A 19,179-nucleotide genomic window follows, 5' to 3' on the forward strand; every position below is an offset into this window, starting at 1 on the left:
TCAGGTTTATTACTAGGTGTTTCCATTTTCTTTCTTTGGGGCATCAATTAATGATAATAATGCTTCACTATGCCCTTTGAATTCCTTCAAACTAATTTTTCAAACCAAATTTATGCAAAAATTTTAAAAATTACACACCTTTGTAAGAGCTCGATATTGAATCTGTTGTAGCTCTATAATTTCAGATCTATAAGGTTTGAAATTGATTCCTATGGTATCCCTCTGAGTCCTCTTTCCAACCCCGCAAGTCTGATCAATATTGGATTCTCCAAGGAAGAGTTATGTGAAATCTCCCACGATGACCTGATTATAGACTTGTCTAGTAGAGCAAACTTGTACGAAGTGCCACGTGTCACTATTTTAACCTTGGGACCTAAAACCAATACACATCAAACTAAAGGCCATCCTATTTCTGTAACTTTTTACGAAATTTCAATCTGATTCTCAGAGAGAAAGTTATGACGATTTTCCCCAGGCCACCTATTTGGGATGTAATTTGGGAGCCTTCCAAAACCCTAACTTCCACATATCATATCTCCAAAAATATAATGAGACAAGATCTAAAATTCGAATCTAAGGTTCAGAACAATTTTGGCTAAAATGGGTGTTTTTTTAGCTTCTGAAACATCGTAGAGAAAAAGTTATAGTGAAAATTCCACGATGACTTGTTTCGAGCAGCAAAACCCTAGAATCCAAAGCTCTGATACCAAATGTTATGTATCACAAAATATAATAAAATATAGATCAACTACTTCAAAATCAACCTCTTTGAGGGGAAAACCTCCTTTATATTACACAAATGAATAATTCTTGGATGATACAAATGACAAAACCTCCTTTCTATATATAGGAGTCTAAGGGGTCACAATATAATCAAAGCCGACATAACAATAATAATAAAAGGGCACAACAATAACAATAGTGGGCTTCTATGGGGCACGATAATAACAATATAGGTACAATAGGGGCACAACAATAACAATGAGGGCTACAATGACAATGGTAATGGGGGACTCACTAGTATTATAGGGACCTAACACCATGTTGACACTCTTTCCTTTGGACTTGGGTAAACCTATGATAAAATCCATTGAGACCTACTCCCAACTTTGACTTGGAATAGTTAATAGTTGTAAAAGACTCGGGGTCTTAATTGTATCAAATTAATTTTGCTGGAAAACCAAACATTCTGCCACAAATTTATGAATATCAAATTTAGGGCCATCCCAAAAAAAATCCTTCTTGACCCTGTGGTAAGTTTTTAAAAATCCTAAGTGCCCTCCTATAAGAGAGGTGTGCAATTCCAAAAGAACCTTTTGTTTCAATTATGAGTTCTTACATAGACATAAGTTATCCTTATACCATAGTGAATCATTTTTCCAAATAAATGTATCAGGTGCGTTAGGATCCTGCTGAAAATTTTGAATTAGTGTCTGCACCTCTTCACCATTCTTCCATTCATCCCTTGCTTCAGTTATCCAATTAGGTTGGATAATAGAAATGGAATAGATCAATGCCTCCACATCCTCATCCCTTATTAAAAGTGCATATGCAACAACATTTTACTTCCATTTTTTGTAGATGATTTCAAAGTCATAACCCAACATATTTGTGACCCATTTGTGTTGCTCTTCTGAAGATAATATTTGTTCCAAGAAGTATTTAAGACTGTCATTATTTTCTTTTACCTTGAAGTATCTTCCCATTAGGTAAGGGAATCATTGCTTCAGGGCATGTAGTATTTCCAACATTTCCTTCTCATAAATAAGTTTATGTAAATACTTTCCCTTAATTGGACGACTTTCAAAAGAAATGGGTCTTCCTTCTTGCATTAAAACAACACCAATGTCATTTTCTGAGGCATCACATTTCACAATAAAGGTTTTTGTGAAGTCTAGTGTAGCTAAGACCAAAGCTTGGCACATTTCCTCTTTAAGATGTTCAAAGGCCTTAGTTGCTTCTAGAGTCCAAAAAAATGCATCTTTCTTCAGTAATGTTGTTAGAGATGTTGTTATTTTCCCATAATTCTTAACAAACTTGCGGTAATACCATTTCAGCCCGATAAATCCTCAAAGATGGCTTAAGGTTGTGGGGATTTACCATTCCTTTATGGCTTTAATTTTGTTAGGGTCTACCTTAACACCCTCATGAGAGACAGTAGGACCCAAATATTCCACTTCCTATACCCCAAAGAAACATTTGGAGGGTTTTGCATACAATTGTTTTTCCTCCAATAGTTTGAGCACCTTATCAAAATGTTGAGAATTATCTTTCCAATATTGTTATAGATTAGTAAATCATCAAAAAATACTAACTCAAATTTTCTAAGGAAGGGTTTGAAAATGGAATTCATCAAACCTTGAAATGAGGAAGGTGCATTAGTAAGGCCATAAGTCATGACCAAAAATTCATAATGACCTTCATCAGTTATGATGGTTGTTTTCAAAATGTCTTATGTCTTCACTCTAATTTGATGATATCTTGAACGAAGATCTAGCTTGGTGAAGTAAATTGCTCCATGTAGTTCATCCAACAATTCATCAATGACAAGAATGGGAAATTTATATTTAATAGTGAGCTTGTTAAGCTCTCTATGATCTAGACACATACGCCATAATCCATATTTCCTGTGCACCAATACTAATGCTGATCTGCAAACTTTCGTGGATATTCCACTGGATAGTTCGTCACAACAGATTTGATAATATTATATTAAAAATATGAGATTCTACACTATTACAGTTTTATTTAATTTCTAGATCTGTAAAATTAATTGTAATTAGTGCATGCATGTAAAAGTAAATCAAGAAAAAAGTAGAGAACAACAAAATGAGCTCTCACACACATAATGCACAATATATGCTCTCTGGGAAACCCTTTCAGGAGAAAACCCAGCTGGAAGGTGAGGCTGCTTCGCTCTCTTTCTCTGTCTGGAAATATGGCTGTAGATACAAAGAAGTAATGTTTGTGGCCCATGGGCTACTATAGTGCACAAATCCTCTCTGTGTGGTCTACCTCCTATCACTCCTGGCTATATATTCTCAACTATGGAACAAAATGCTCTCAAAAGAATGGAATTCCTCTTCCTCTTAGTGGCTCGGTTATAACACAACCCAATAGTATACTAGTGGTTAAATTTGACTACATCAAATTTTAACTAGAGTTACAAAATAGACTCTTCTAGATTCTTTTACATCAAAAACGCATGGCTATCCCATTTTCCATGAATAATGGGAGCTGATGCGGCATCCTCCTGAACTATAGGTGTGAAAACAGGAAGGTCAACTTTTGAGTGGCATAAATTTTGCGTACGGACTTCGATTGACATGATTCTTGCACCATTTGAAATCTCTCTATGTGTAGAATAGAATAAAAGCATTACGCTTAGGCGGAAAATTTTTAACCCCAAAAAATGATGTTTGATGCCTCAAAACACTCTCGAAAGGTTTTAGACCTCATTTCGCCAAATTGGGTCCCGCCGGTAAAAACAGTCCCGTGAGCTGATTCCTCCACTTTTTCCACTCCAAATTCATCAAGATGGATGAAAAACAATATAATGATCCAATTTTTATCACACCTCCCCATTTTGGGAGGCTTTTGGTCCCCAAAATATTTTAATGAGGTGAGGAATTTTTTCCTCCACCTTCTCTCTAGTGTACCATTTCACTTTGCCTACAAGTTATCCCTTCAACCCAATCTACCAAAGGTCTTGTTACCCTTGTCTTGTAGTTCTGGACCTGTTCTGCAAAATTGCATCTTCTGTCTACTTTGCCTAAATGTTTGGTGCCAAATCCTCCACAGAAGGTATGACATATTCCTCTTCCTAATCTAGCATGGAAGGTGTTGGCTGCTTGAATTGTTTATTGATTAAACAGTCGAGTACCACATTAATTTGTCAACCCGGGAAAGTCCTTTTATTTCAAAGGTGACCTCATACTGTATGTACTTAATTCTAAAAGCATTAAAAGTTGTAGTATACACGATTCTATTTTCTGTCAAACTCCTTACTTTATGTTATAACAGTGAAAGTATATTGCAGAGATAAAATGAAAGCAGTTAACTAAGAATACAAATCTACAAAGAGAAATAATGGTTGTTCTGTTAGCAGAGGATCAGGACCCTATCCTTAGGGTAAGGATGTTCAGCACCTGCTCCTGTAACCAAGTTGCTAATACACACTGCAATTCCAAACTACTGGTGAAGTATTCTTTTACAATATCAAGCAATTAACAAAACAGAGTATCAGCAAAAAGGAAATTATCAGAGGTAATGCTACAGAATCCAAACAGAGTACCAGCAAAAGGAAATTACCAAACACACTCACACACTGACAGGAAATAAATGGGTGAATCTTGTGAAGAAGGTGGGCCCTGTCCTTCTCACAAGATTCCCCAGAACACAAATGTTGGATTAGGTGCTCAAAACAACCTTCTATTCATCTGCCAAAATGTCCAATTACAGTAAAGATTCAGACTTACTGTTTGTCTTTCAAAATTTCCATTACAACTTGTTTCCTTTCCCCCCCCCCTTTCTACTGTAGATGTCTCCTCTTTATAGAGGATACATCTATTACAATAGACTGTCATAGTTCATTCAGTTAAACCTTTTTGTCAAAAATAAGAAATCCATCCTTGTTACAGGATGTCGTTACAACAGTGTGACGGTGTATTCCTTCTTGGTCTCTTAATGTTACACAGCTGGTAAACAAACTTCAACCGTCTTCTTGGAATCCTCGTACTATCCTTTGCTGCTTCATTGTTGCTGATTTACTAAACTCATGTTGTTCCTGGTGTTTTAGCAACTGTAACCGTGTTTTACCCTTTCTGGACAGTTGATGATCGTGTTGCGTCAGCATGGAACTCTGCCAAACTTCTGATAGTTGTTGTTTGTCTTTTCTGGTATAACGTTTTCCCTGCTTTAGATAGTTGCTGTTGTTGGTGTTGCAGCAACTGCATAGTTGTTGTTTCTGGTGTTGCAGCAACTACGAATTATAATTTCTGCAGACTTTAGACAGTTCAACGGTTACTTAGCAACTTGGTTAACTTCTCCAAAGATAATTATAAAGATAACATGAATATGTAATGAATAATTAAACATATAGTAATGCGGAGAGTTACTTCATACCTTGGAATGATTGGGTCATTATATAATCAAAGCTTTCAACTTATGGACTGAAAAAGGGTAATATTGTAGCAAAAATACAAGGTCAAAAATGGTCAATTTGGAGTCCTAACATCCCCCCCAACTGAAAGGGTTGCATGTCCTCATGCAATGCTTACTCTGAATCTGAGTTGGAGTACTGGGATGAACAGTGTAAATTACTTAGACAGTAGCTATAGAAAGTGTTATCAAACTTGTCTTTGAACCCACAGACAGTCTCTAGTTGCCTCCATGCTGCCACCTCTTCCTTTTTGGATAATCCAAACTGACCCTTGTATTGCTGACCAGATAACCATAAGAGGGGAAATTTAAATCTGTAGCCAATCCATTTTTCAGCACATTGTTCCATACATCTAACATAGTAAGGTACCCTTGAAATCGCTGCCTGTAGATTAGGTGGATTGTAGGGATGATACTCCTGCCTTTCCTTGGGACAATTTTCCCAGAATAGGTTGTTGGCTTTAATAGTCAAAGGTGCCTTCGTTCTCACATAGTGTTGGCAATCTCGCAAGACCACTGCTTGTAGTTGCCTAATGTGATCAGTCATTCCAGGTTCACTTAACATTCTTTGGTGTTGTACAATGAAAGTAGCTGCATTTTGAGGTTCAGCCCTAATCCAAAGGAGGCAGTTCTGTTCATTATTTTGTGCTGAGATGAAGGCGTTTTGCCAAGTGAGTTGGTTGGCTAGAAAGGAAATGAAAGCTCTGAGTTGTATGTCGCCAACAAGAGGGAGTATATTCATTTTTCTGTCTTCAGACATGGCTTCGTTGTGGAGATAAAGCTCACATAACAAATTCTAATCATTTTTGGGTGCCTCTGCAAAGGTTTCAATAAATTGTTCTGATGTAATCACCTGATGAGGTCTACCATCTCTAACTGCCTTTATCTGTAAGAATGTTAGTCGTTCCCTCAAAAATGCTGCATAGTTGAAAGAGGGCTTCCTTGTAGCAAGTATTCTTTGAACCAACTCAAAAATCTGGGACAGTCTAGCTTTTAGTTCCTTAATTTATTTGTACTGAGCTCTAGACTACTCAAGTGCTTCCCAATTCTTATATGCATAACTGAACCAGATTCCATTTTGCTGTTGGAATGCTTTCCCTTGTGACAGCTCATATTCTCTCCACCATTCTCCTTTTAATTCTTGAAAACTAGCGGTCTTTATGCATGCATCACTGACAGTGGGAGGTTCAGTTTGTGTAAAGGCATCAACAAGAATTTTCTGCTCTGTGATAATTGGAGTAGGCCGGGGTGATTCGATGTCTTCTTTTCCATTTCCAGCCAATGTTTCTTCTTCTTGTTCCATAACAATTTGGGTAGGCCGGGGTGATTTTATGTCTTCTTCTCCATTCCCTGCTGATTCCTGTGAAACAGCCAATGCTTCTTTTTCTTGTTCAGCTTGGGTAAGCCGAGGTGACTTTATGTCTTCTTCTTCATTCCCTGCTGATTCCTGTGAAACAGCCAATGCTTCTTTTTCTTTTTCCATAACAGTTTGGGTAGGCCGGGGTGACTTTATGTCTTCTTCTTCATTCCCTGCTAATTCCTATGAAACAGCCAATGCTTCTTTTTCTTTTTCTATAAAAGTTTGGGTAGGCTGGGGTGACTTTATGTCTTCTTCTTCATTCCCTGCTGATTTCTGAGTTACAACAAGTCCTTCTAGTTCTTTCTTTACACTTGCTGGTTCTTGTGTTACAGCAGGTTGCTCTATTTCCACCTGTATAGTTTTTGGAGAACCTGCTGGTTCTTGTGTTGCAGCAAGTTCTTCTGTTTGCTCCTGCACAGTTTTTGGAGAGCCTACTGGTTCTTGTGTTGCAACAAGGTCTTCTGTTTTCTCCTGCACAGTTCTTGGAGAGCCTACTGGTTCTTGTGTTGCAGCAGGTTCTTCTGTTTGCTCCTGCACAGTTTTTGGAGAGCCTATTGGTTCTTGTGTTGCAACAAGTTCTTCTGTTTGTTCCTGCACAATTTTTGGAGAGCCTACTGGTTCTTGTGTTGCAACAAGTTCTTATGTTTGCTCCTACACAGTTTTTGGAGAGCCTACTGGTTCTTGTGTTGCAACAGGTTGCTTTGTTTGCTCTTGCACCGTTTTTGGAGAGCCTGTTGGTTCTTGTGTTGCAGCAGGTTGTTCTGTTTGCTCCTGCACAGTTCTTGGAGAGCCTACTAGTTCTTGTGTTGCAGCAGGTTTTTCTGTTTACTCCTGCACAGTTTTTGGAGAGCCTACTAGTTCTTGTGTTGCAGCAGGTTGCTCTGTTTGCTCTTGCACCGTTTTTGGAGAGCCTGCTGGTTCTTGTGTTGCAGCAGGTTGCTCTGTTTCAGCAGAGGGTTGTGGTGGTTCTGTTTTTGCTTCTGCAATTTGTGTAACAGCAAGTTCTTTCATTTCAACTACAACAGCAGAAGGTTCTGGGATGACTCCAGTCATTGATTCTGCAACTACCTTGTATCCTGCTTGAGTGTATATCTCACCACAATTGGCGCACATATATTCATTCTCTTTACTCTTCTCCGCTGCAGATGCTACCCGTGCTAAAATGTGCAGGTTACGTTCATTTTGATAAGCTTCTTTGACCCTTATTATTTCCTCCTGATAATCATGAATTTGGGATTTCAGAAATTCAATTTCTTCCTGCAGGGCAGATATGGTAGGCTGAGCTTGTGGAGCGGCAGGTTCCAGTGGAGGCAGAGGTTGTGTTTCAGCATTGATTTGAACATTTATACCCCCAACAGGTGGTTCTTGTGTGTCACCTGGTGGGGTAGTGGTTGTTTCTTGTGTTGCAGCCACTTGGCCAATATTACCTTGGGTGTCGGCAGCTGGTTCTTGTGTGACAGCTGCCTCAAAAGATAATGTCACGACACTGTGAACACTCTGCATCTCAGCCCCAGAGGGTGAGGGAGGGGAGTTTCCAGGGCTGGTGGAAGTACGAGTTTTTAACATGATGGGTAGGGGGCTGGGGAGAGTGGGGCTAGGGGATTCAGCTGTTACAGACGACCGAGTCCTTGGCTTGGGTAGAAAAGCAGGGAATTCAGATATTTTTCTTTTTCGGCTAGCTTTCTTTAAAATAGGGGCAGTGGCGGAAATAGCAGCTACTTTAGCCGAAGCCCTAGTTCTTCTTCTTTTCGGTGGGGTTTCATTTTTCTGCTGCATCTTTCGTTTGAGAAGGGTAATAGGGATGTTATCATCAGAGTCATCGGTAGAAATACCAAGTATAGGAACAGATGGGTCGGTTTTATTGGGGGATGGGGTTGTTTCCGTGGGTATTTCTACTGCTGATTGTACATTTTCAGCAACTTGTGGGGGCGTTTGCTGGAGGATTTCTTCGGGCATTTGCTCTGGAATATCGTCTGTTTTCTGAGGGATTTCTTCGGGTATTTTATCTGGAATGTCCTCTGTTTGCTAAGGGATTTCTTCATCCTGCTGAGGTATGTCCTCAGCTTGGTGAAGAATTTCCTCTTCCTGATGAGGAATTTCCTGCTCTGGCTGAGGGATTTCTTCATCCTGCTGAGGTATGTCCTCAACTTGGTGAGGAATTTCCTCTTCCTGATGAGGAATTTCCTGCTCTGGCTGAGGGATTTCTGCCTCTTGGTGGGGATTAATGAGGGGAGGGGGGTTATTTAAGGCAAGGCCTTTATTTATCAATAATTGAGCTAGACGGTGGTGTTTCAAGGAATGGAGCGAACGCTTTGCGTTGTCAGTGTAACATGACATATTTTTAAGACATCCCAATAGATAATATGGCATATTTATCAACTAACCATGCCTCAAGTGATTCAACAAGAAGAAATCGTGCTGGTAAATTACCTGGTACCAGCCTTCGCACGTCAGGTATTGCTTTACAAATTCAGCAACTTTCGGCCATGGTTGAGGCAGTGATTGAAGTGCTACGCCTCTGCCCTTGGGTTCCACCTGCTCACCTGGTTGAATAAAATCCTGCTGCGCATTAAGGATCAGGTGCTTCCTACTGAACCACCGCGTGCCATTAGCTGGTAGCCCGGTAACTTGGGCTATGACTTCCTCTGTGACTGGAATTTGAACTCCCTGAACGACGGAAAACCCCTCTGTTAAATTGCATGCAAACTCAAGGACTTGTTGTGCATCGAAATCTGGAAGTCTCCTAAAATAATCTAGCCATCCCGCTTGCAAGAAGATTTGATAGGCCTCGGGATAGAGCTCAAGAAGTGCTGTTGTGCCAGGTTCGTATGTGATGAGATTTCCTCCCATAGCTGCTGTTTCAGTGAAAATTCTCAGTATAGAGCCGAGCTTCCGAGTTCAGTCCAGATTAAATCGTTGCAAATGGTAACATGCCATGATGAGATGACTTTTACATATTACTGGGAGAGTTAAGGGCGGCGGCAGTTGGCGTGCTATACAATTATGACAGTGCTTTGGTAATCCCACCCCAAAAAAGATACGAGTAAGTGATATGATTGGAAGTACAATTATTCGGTAGTCCTATCAATGTCTCCACATTAACTATTATTTAATGTCCATACATAATCATGTGTACCTTTATGTTTTACCTTTTTGGTTGCTGCGTCGAAAAGTCTTGTCTTGTCTTTTGCTGGATTCATAGTGATTAAAGCGGGTCAAAAAGTATGAGAATACCGGCAATTTTTAGTAATGACGGGAAGTAATAGTGGAGAATTGTAATGATCATAGTGTATGGCTGGTTCTTTTGGTAGGAAATGGTATGTTTTATGCAAATAATAATTCATTTCTTTGGGAGCTGAAGTGGAGAAACTGGTGCTTTTATAAATGAGAGAAATACTGAAAAAAAAAAAAAAAAACATTACAGCATCGAGAAATGGTGTTACAGTAACGGGAGTTGGTGTTGCAGCAACGAGAGTTGGTGTTGCAGCAACGGGAGTTGGTGTTGCAGCAACGGGAGTTGGTGTTGCAGCAACGGGAAATGGTGTTGCAGCAACGGGAAATGGTGTTGCAGCAACGGGAAATGGTGTTGCAGCAACGGGAAACGGTGTTGCAGCAACGGGAAATGGTGTTACAGCATCGAGAAATGGTGTTACAGTAACGGGAGTTGGTGTTGCAGCAACGAGAGTTGGTGTTGCAGCAACGGGAGTTGGTGTTGCAGCAACGGGAGTTGGTGTTGCAGCGACGGGAAATGGTGTTGCAGCAACGGGAAATGGTGTTGCAGCAACGGGAAACGGTGTTGCAGCAACGGGAAACGGTGTTGCAGCAACGGGAAATGGTGTTGCAGCAACGGGAAATGGTGTTGCAGCAACGGGATTCCCAAGTTCGCAAAGTGATTCCTTTGAAGTTTTTGTTCTCAGCCATTTTCCAAAGCTAAGATCTGCAAAATAATGGATTGTAATATGGCAACCCTTGGCAGGGATTATTAGTTGAAAAGAATATCTAATCTAAAAAAAAATGCATAAATAAACAGAAATTTAAGTGCCTTGAGGGACAGCAAGTTCCCCTAGGGAAGCATAGTGTCTATTTGCCATGCAAGTAGCTTTAAAATCTTCTTTAGAAACAGGCCACTGATATAAATGGAGTCGATACCCATTCACTAGTAGTGGTGTTCTGCTATCATCAATCGTTAAAAGTCTGACTGTCCCATTTGGAAAAACAGCATCCACTTCATAAGGCCCTAACCACCTTGTTCTTAACTTACCTTGGAAATTCTCGAAATGGGAGTCATAGAGTAGAGCCCAGTTACCTTTCTGGAACTGCTTTTGCTTGATGGTTCTGTCATGCCACCTGCTTCTTTGTTGATGTATCATGGTTGTTTGATGGATGGCATCCAGTCTCTTCTCGTCCAATTCCTGAAGCTGCTGCAACCTGGCTATCTGTGCATCAGTCAAGTCAAGGTTAACAGCTAAAGTAGTTCTTAAAGTTTTGATTTCAAACTCTACAGGGAAAACAACATTTTTTCCAAAAACTAATTCATAAGGTGAAAAGCCCGTAGTATTCCTCCAAGTAGTTCTATAGGCCCATAGTGCCTCAGGCAACCTTTGAAACCAATCCCTTCTATTCTCCTTTATTGTTTTTGTCAAGATGGCTTCTATGACTTTATTGGTGCTTTCTACCTGCCCATTTGCCTGGGGGTGATAAGGCGTAGTCATTTTGTGCTTAATATAATATTTCTGAAGTGTATCCTTGAAGCCACGAGAGTTGAAAGGAGGTCCTCCATCCGTGACTAATTCTCTAGGCAATCCAAACCTAACAAAGATCTCTTCAAATAAAAAAGTTAGTACTGCTTCTTCATTAGCTTTAAGGAGTGCCTTAGCTTCTACCCATTTAGTCATATAATCTGTGCATACTAATATGTACACTCTTTGATTGGATGGGGGATTAATGGGACCTATAAAATCTAATGCCCATTTCTCAAAAGGTTCAAGAATTACCTGGGGATTGAATGGCATTTCATCCCTGTGATTAGGCTGGCCCATTCTTTGACAGCTATCACAAGCCTTCACATATTTCCTTGCATCTTTGAAGAGTGAGGGCCAATAATAACCCATTCTAAGTACCTTGTGTGTTGTTCTTTTGTCTGCAAAATGCCCTCCACAAGGGCCATCGTGACAAGCCTTTAATACATCATAAATTTCATCTTCACCAATGCATCTCCGGATTTCCTGATCGATTCTTGTGTGGAAAAGAAACCCGCTTATCCAGCTGTACCTAGCACTTTGCTGGATGATCTTTCTTTTTTCCCTATGTGATAGGTGCGACGGTAATTTTCCTGCAACTAAATAGTTGGCAATGTCTGCATACCAAGGTGAGTGAGCAGATACTGCAAATAAATATTCATCAGGAAAAGAATCATCTACTGGAATGTTTTCATCAGTTTTTAATCGAGAAAGGAAATCAGCAACTACATTTTCTTTACCTGGCCTATCTACAATTGTGATGTCAAATTCTTGTAATAATAATAACCATCTGGTAACTCGAGCATTTGTAACTGATTTATTCATTAGATATTTAATGGCCGAGTGGTCAGTATGCACAAAAGTAGTGTAGCCAGTAATATAATGTCGAAACTTATTGATAGCATAAATGACTGCTAGGAATTCCTTCTCAGTGACTGTATAATTCAGCTCAGCTGGTGTCATATTCTTACTGATAAAATAAATGGCATAGGGAAGACTGTTTTCTTCTTGGCCCAAGACAGCTCCAATTGCAGTATCTGAGGCATCAGAGGATATATGAAAGGGTAGTGCCCAATCAGGTCCTCTCAAAATGGGAGCTGTAGACAATTGATGTTTAAGTTCATTAAATTCTTTTTCACAATCATCGGTCCACTTAAATTCAGCATTTTTTGTTAACAACACAAATAGAGGAGAAGCTATTTTGGAAAAATTCTTAATAAATCTTCTATAGTATCCAGCATGTCCTAAAAAGCTTCTTACATCAGTTTGTGTTTTGGGGATAGGGAGGGTCTGAATTACCTGTATTTTGGCTGGATCGACTTGAATTCCTAGGAATGAGATGAAGTGACCCAATACAATACCTTGATTCATCATCATATGACATTTTTCAGTGCTTAAGGCAAGGTGTGCTTCTACACATCGCTTAATAACTTTTTCAAGATTCTGCAGTGCATCTTCAAAAGTCACTCCATAAGGAGTAAAGTCATCCATAAATATTTCTAAGGAATAATTTAGCATATCAGAAAAAATCCCTATCACTGCTCTTTGAAATGTTGCTGGAGCATTACATAGCCCAAATGGAAGGACCCTGTAAGCAAAGGTCCCCCATGGGCTAGTAAACGTGGTCTTGTCCTGGTCTTGGGGTGCAATCTTAATCTGATTATATCCACTAAATCCGTCCAAAAATGAAAAGAATTTCTTACCTGCCAAATTATCTAATACATGATCAATGAATGGTAAAGGGAAATGGTCTTTCTGGGTGGCTTTATTCAGAGCTCTGTAATCCACACATACTCTCCATTTGCCATTTTTCTTGGGTACAATTACAAGTGGGGAAACCCACTCACTATCAGATATAGGGTATATAAATCCTGCATTCAACAGTTTTTGAAGTTCCTCCTTCACAATTTCCCTTAGATTGGGATTCATCCGCCGCTGGGGTTGACAGACTGGGCGGGATCCTTCTTTAATATAAATGCGGTGGGTGCATAGCTCAGGAGAGATCCCCTTCATGTCTGTATAATCCCATGCAAATGCTTCTTTATTTTCCCGGAGTAACTTTATTAACTGTTGTTTTTCATTATCAGTTAAGTTAGGATTTATATTTAATGTTTTGCCAGGCTCAATTTCTATTGTTGTACTTTTGGAGGGGCTGCCTACTATTGTCTGAGATAAATTTTTAGCTTTCAGGTTCTGCTGAGATTCAGATTCCAAGATTGCAGTGAAGTGATTATACATTTCTGGGCTGACCGAAGAAGGTTCAGAAATGAAGCTACTGATTAATTCATCTTCGGTAGAGTCTTTGAAAGTTAAAGCTTGTCCGATAGTCAAGATAGGTTGGGTTTCTTCATCCTCATAATCTACCCATACAGAATTGTCATTATTTATCATGGGTGTAGCATGAGGATAAAGGGTAAGCTGTTTGGTTTCCTTCCCATTAGAGATGGTCATTGATCCTGATCTACAGCTGATGAAAGCATCCGTTGTAGCTAACCAAGGTCTTCCTAGAATCAGTGGATGACCCCCCAACTTTGTTTTAGTTTGTAACACCACAAAATCAGCTGGGTAATTCCAGGATTCTACAGAAATTATTAGATCTTCAATGACTCCTTCAGGTTTAATTGTAGAGCGATCAGCCAACTCTAGAATGGTTGGAGTTTCCCTAATAAAGTTTTTTAACTGCAGCAGTTGTGTTGTTTCAAGTGTCATAATGTTTATTGCAGCACCTAAATCTACTAGAACTTTAGAGACAAAGGTTTTTCCAACCTGAACTGTTACTGTAGGGTGACCAGGGTCACCATATTTCACAGGAGGATCTTTTTCTGTCATTAAAGTAGTCAGCTCTCCCATCACATGAACTGTGAGGGGGTCCTTAGTTTTTCTTCCAGGTTTTTTTATGCAAATATCCCTAACAGTCCTAGCATAAATGGAAACATCTCTTAACGCTTGCAACAATGGAATTTTAACATATAAATTCTGTAGTTCGCCTAAAAGTTTAAAAGTAGGTTGCTCAAGTGTTTTGGTGAGAGCCAGACGTTCAGGGAATGGCGGATCTGCTGTTTGATCATTGTTGTTAGATGCTGATTCAACTGTTTCAGCATTATTGTTAGTTGGTTTTTCTTTTCCAACTTCCTCTTTATCAGAGTCAGTAATGTCATCAATGATGGGTTCAACAACTCTCCCTGAGCGAAGATGTATATCGTTACATTGCATGGGGGAGACAGGCTGATTTTGAATATCAATTGCTTGCAGAACTTTATTGTTATTTGGGTTGGGGTTGGGTTGCATAGGCAGCTGTGGTCTAATTGCTTGGTTATTCGGAGGAGTATTGGATGGTAAGGAAAGAGACTGTTGATGTTGAGTAAATGGCATCTGCTGGGCTGCCCAGTTCGGATTCCATTTATTAAAATACGATTGTTGGGGAGCCCAAGGATTCCATATGGTAGGATCAAGAAAAGGAAGACTTGGTTACTGTATGGGTAGAAAATTCATCGTATTAAAGGGTGGGTACTGCATTTGGTTCATGGGTGGGTAATTTGTTTGAAAAGGAGAATGATTATTCCAACGACTAAATGCTGTGTTAGAATTCATACCTTGTCTTTGTGGCCATTGCCTCCTCTGTGTCATCAGGTACACTGCTTCAGCCTCTTCTTCAGTTGACTGCAATGCTGCTTTTATTCCAGGCAGAGAGGGGCATTGCTGGGTCTCATGGTCCTTTTCACAGATCGTGCAGATTGGTATCTTATCTAGTGGGCATTCCCTGAGTGGGTGTTTTTCTCTGCATTTAGAACAAAAAATAGCTAGGGCAGCTTCTGCTTCTGCCTGTTTCTTTTTTACCTTCAGAGCATCAATTTGTGAAGCAAAAGAGCTTAACATCTCAGTTTTAAATTCTTCCAACAAATTACCTATTTCGGCCCTTGTTGCTCCTCCACTTGCTGACTTCTGGACTCTTGAATATACGTTGTCCCTGCTTTTTGATCTGCTTACTGCTCCTCTTGAACATCTCATGCAGAGGTTGATAATTTCATCAAATGGTTCCTTGGAAATGTCCCCTTTTCCCAGCATATTCAACATGTCCAAGTAGTCATCTCGTACCCCTTTCAGCAATATTGTTTTCAGAATATCTTTACTCATGGTAGGGTGGTCAAACCGCTGCATATTATACTGCAGTCTTTCCACAAAGTCCTCCAAATTCTCGTCCTCCTTCTGAACCATTTTAAACAACTCTTCCTTCCTTTCTCTTGTTTGGCAGTAATCCTGATATTTGGCCAGAAAGCTTTCTTTCATCTGATCCCAGGTAGTGATTGCCTGAGCTCCTAAGCTCATAAACCACCTTAACGCATTCCCTTTCAATGTTGCTGGAAACAGTTTTAGTTTCTGATTAGGGCTCACATAATCATAACTCCTACATAGTATATCGAATTCAAAGAGGAATTCATCCGGGTCTTCAAAGGATAACCCATGAAAGTTGGGTAATGCTGAAAGTGGAATGTTCTTCATAGGGGTTGCTCCTCTCGGGAGCTCCCCAATAGGGAACTCTAGGGTAGAGAGTGAGTTTTCCCCCCTTCCTTCTGCTCTGTTATCCTCCATTGGTCTTTTTCCTGAATCGCTTGCTTTATCTTCTGTATCTTCTGTTTCTTCAGGTTCTTCTACCGGTTCCTCAGTGTATTCTGGTACTTCCAGCTTCCTTTCAGGTCCTAGTACTTCCTCCATCTGTCGATCTGTTTGTGAGGAATACTGGATCTGAGGTCTCCGGGAACTCGTCCTCTGTGATGTCTCGGCCTTTGAGATAATTTCGTCAATAAAGGTTTTTCTTCCTCCTTCGCCTTTGCCGCCTGTGAAATTAGGTTTCCTGCGTCCTCTCATGCACCTGTTATTCTTAAAAAGAAATCATTAATGCTTTTAAAATCTCTAGTCGCCTTCCCCGGCAACGGCGCCAAAATGTTGGCTGCTTGAATTGTTTATTGATTAAACAGTCGAGTACCACATTAATTTGTCAACCCGGGAAAGTCCTTTTATTTCAAAGGTGACCTCGTACTGTATGTACTTAATTCTAAAAGCATTAAAAGCTGTAGTATACACGATTCTATTTTCTGTCAAACTCCTTACTCTATGTTATAACAGTTAAAGTATATTGCAGAGATAAAATGAAAGCAGTTAACTAAGAATACAAATCTACAAAGAGAAATAATGGTTGTTCTGTTAGCAGAGGATCAGGACCCTATCCTCAGGTTAACGATGTTCAGCACCTGCCCCTGTAACCAAGTTGCTAATACACACTACAATTCCAAACTACTGGTGAAGTATTCTTTTACAATATCAAGCAATTAACAAAACAGAGTATCAGCAAAAAGGAAATTATCAGAGGTAATGCTACAGAATCCAAACAGAGTACCAGCAAAAGGAAATTACCAAACACACTCACACACTGACAGGAAATAAATGGGTGAATCTTGTGAAGAAGGTGGGCCCTGTCCTTCTCACAAGATTCCCCAGAACACAAATGCTGGATTAGGTGCTCAGAACAACCTTCTATTCATCTGCCAAAATGTCCAGTTACAGTAAAGATTCAGACTTACTGTTTGTCTTTCAAAATTTCCCTTACAACTTGTTTCCTTTTCCCCCCCTTTCTATTGTAGATGTCTCCTCTTTATATAGGAGACATCTATTACAATAGACCGTCATAGTTCATTCAGTTAAACCTTTTTGTCAAAAATAAGAAATCCATCCTTGTTACAGGATGTCGTTACAACAGTGTGACGGTGTATTCCTTCTTGGTCTCTTACTGTTACACAGCTGGTAAACAAACTTCAACCGTCTTCTTGAAATCCTCGTACTATCCTTTGCCGCTTCATTGTTGCTGATTTAGTAAACTCATGCTGTTCCTGGTGTTTTAGCAACTGTAATCGTGTTTTACCCTTTCTGGATAGTTGCTGATCGTGTTGTGTCAGCATGGAACTCTGCCAAACTTCTGATAGTTGCTGTTTGTCTTTTCCGGTATAACGTTTTCCCTGCTTTAGATAGTTGTTGTTGCTGGTGTTGTAGCAACTGCATAGTTGTTGTTTCTGGTGTTGCAGCAACTACGAATTATAATTTCTGCAGACTTTAGACAGTTCAACGGTTACTTAGCAACTTGGTTAACTTCTCTAAAGATAATTATAAAGATAACATGAATATGTAATGAATAATTAAACATATAGTAATGCGGAGAGTTACTTCATACCTTGGAATGATTGGGTCATTATATAATCAAAGCTTTCAACTTATGGATTGAAAAAGGGTAATATTATAGCAAAAATACAAGGTCAAAAATGGTCAATTTGGAGTCCTAACAGAAGGCTCATAGAGTTTCAAATTATCTACATTTACAACTGATTAAATGTGCATATATGGTGGTAAACTGAGTCAATAGGCATTATCACCCACCTTTTCCAATATCTCAAAGGGACCATACCTTAGAGCCTTGATTTTCTTACCAAGCCCTTGCAACCTCTCCTTGTTCAATTGTAGCCATACTCTGTCTCCCACCTTGAATGATTTCTCTATTATGTGTTGATCATGCATGGCCTTATACTTCACTTGCGACTTCTACAGTGTTTCCTGTACCTATAGATGGATCTGCCTGATCTTCTCTATAAAATTTTCAGCCCTCAAAGCATCTCTTGTAATGTCTTCCTTCACTCCTCCTTTCTACCCATATGCAATATCCAAAGGTGAAGGTGGAAAATATCCAAAACAAGTTTCAAATGGGGACTTTCCTATAGAAGTGTGGACTGCTCTATTATAATAATGTTGTTTCTATATATATATATATATATATATCATTTTTTCACCCCAGGTCTTTGGATTCTTCTTGTTATAACCCCTCAGAAGCTGCACCAAAGTCTTGTTGACTACTTCTGTCTGCCCATTTGTGACTTGATGGAATGTTTTAGATCTCTTCAACTTCATGTCCATCTTCTCCCACAATGTAGCCCATAATGCACTGAGAAATATTGTATCCCTGTCTGAAATGATGCCCATTGGTATCCCAAAGTGTACCTAGACCTGTCCAAAGAACAAGTTTGTTGCTTCTTGTCTATTGATGGTATTTTTACATGGCATCAGAGCACACATCTTGTTGAACCTATCAACTACCATGAACAGGTAGTCATGTCACTTCTTGGTTGTTGGTAAACCTCCCATAAAGTCCATGGAAATTATTTCCCAAGGATGAGTAGGTATAGGTAAGGGATGATACAGACCATGTTTCCTATTGCTAGGCTTGTTGGTACAACAAATCATGCATCCTCTTATGAACCTAGCTACTTGTTCTTACATCTTGGGAAAATACACATACCTCTGCAAGTTAACCATGGTCTTCCCTACACCAAAGTGCCCTGCAACCTTGGAGGTGTGAACCTCTCTAATCAACTGCAAACGCTCACCTTTAGGAACACATAGCTTATCCATCCTATAGAGTAACCCATCCTAGAGATGGTAGTCAATGGTGTTGTCTCCATCATGCACACATCTCTCACTCTACAACTATTGATACACCTCCTTGAAGTCCTCATCTTCTGAATATGCCTCTCTGTATGCATCATGGGTGAATGGCTCCATGTGCATAAGAGTCCCCAAAGTTGTAATCTTTGATGTGGGTGGCCTTGAAAGCATATCAGCCAACTTTTTTGTGTTTCCCTTCTTATACTTGATCACCAAATGAAATTGTTGTAAAAACCCCATCCACTTGTAATGCCTGGTCTGTTGTAGCTTATTTTGGGCCTGCAGGTACTATAACGGTTGGTGATCCATGTGGATTATTGTCTCCTTTCCCATCAGATAGTGCTTCCACTTCTTCACAGCTTGCACCATGGCATAGAGCTCCTTATCGTAGGTAGGGTAGTTAATAACTACCCCATGAAATACTTCAGAATGGTA

Source organism: Pinus tabuliformis, chromosome 7, assembly GCF_031772625.1.
Source record: "Pinus tabuliformis cultivar Carrire ecotype Pingquan chromosome 7, CPIR1, whole genome shotgun sequence".
NCBI lineage: Eukaryota > Viridiplantae > Streptophyta > Pinopsida > Pinales > Pinaceae > Pinus > Pinus tabuliformis.